The sequence below is a fragment of the Tachyglossus aculeatus genome, chromosome 4 (assembly GCF_015852505.1).
Source record: "Tachyglossus aculeatus isolate mTacAcu1 chromosome 4, mTacAcu1.pri, whole genome shotgun sequence".
Classification (NCBI taxonomy): domain Eukaryota; kingdom Metazoa; phylum Chordata; class Mammalia; order Monotremata; family Tachyglossidae; genus Tachyglossus; species Tachyglossus aculeatus.
Window position 1 is genome coordinate 6,309,343 of NC_052069.1, and position 1,379 is coordinate 6,310,721.

Below are 1,379 nucleotides of genomic sequence, written 5' to 3' on the forward strand. Positions count from 1 at the left end.
GCCCGGGGGATGACGTTGGCCGGGGGTCGATGGCGGGACAGGCGAGAACGAGGTACGGTGAGGAGATTAGCGGCAGAGGAGTGGAGGGTGCGGGCTGGGCTGGAGAAAGAGAGAAGGGAGGTGAGGTAGGAGGGGGCGAGGGGATGGACAGCCTTGAAGCCGAGGGCGAGGACTTTCTGCCTGATGCGCAGATTGATTGGTAGCCACTGGAGAATTTTGAGGAGGAGAGTAACATGCCCAGAACGTTTCTGGACAAAGACAATCTGGGCAGCAGCATGAAGTATCGATTGAAGTGGGGAGAGACATGAGGATGGGAGATCAGAGAGAAGGCTGATACAGTAGTCTAGACGGGATAGGATGAGAGCTTGAACGAGCAGGGTAGCAGTTTGGATGGAGAGGAAAGGGCGGATCTTGGCAATGTTGCGGAGCTGAGACCGGCAGGTTTTGGTGACGGCTTGGATGTGAGGGGTGAACGAGAGAGCGGAGTTGAGGATGACACCAAGGTTATGGGCTTGTGAGATGGGAAGGATGGTAGTGCCATCAACAGTGATGGAAAAGTCAGGGAGAGGGCAGGGTTTGGGAGGAAGACAAGGAGTTTAGTCTTGGACATGTTGAGTTTTAGGTGGTGGGCAGACATCCAGATGGAGATGTCCTGAATGCAGGAGGAGATGCGAGCCTGGAGGGAGGGAGAGAGAGCAGGGGCAGAGATGTAGATCTGGGTGTCATCAGCGTAGAGATGATAGTTGAAGCTGTGGGAGCGAATGAGGTCACCAAGGGAGTGAATGTAGATCGAGAACAGGAGGGGACCAAGCACTGAACCTTGGGGAACCCCCACAGTAAGAGGATGGGAGGGGGAGGAGGAGCCTGCAAAAGAGACCGAGAAAGAACGACCGGAGAGATAAGAGGAGAACCAGGAGAGGACGGAGTCTGTGAAGCCAAGGTCGGAGAGCGTGTTGAGGAGAAGGGGGTGGACCACAGTGTCGAAGGCAGCTGAGAGGTCGAGGAGGATTAGGAAAGAGTAGGAGCCATTGGATTTGGCAAGCAGGAGGTCATCGGTGACCTTTGAGAGGGCAGTTTCCGTGAAATGTAGGGGACGGAAGCCAGACTGGAGGGGGTCGAGGAGACAGTTGTTGTTGAGGAATTCTAGGCAGCACGTGTAGACAACTTGTTCAAGGAGTTTGGAAAGGAATGGTAGGAGGGATATGGGGCGATAACTAGAAGGTGAGGTGGGGTCAAGAGAGGGTTTTTTTAGGATGGGAGAGACATGGGCATGTTTGAAGGCAGAGGGGAAGGAACCAGTGGAGAGTGAGTGGTTGAAGATGGAAGTTAAGGAGGGGAGAAGGGATGGAGCGAGAGATTTCATGAGATGAGAGGGAATG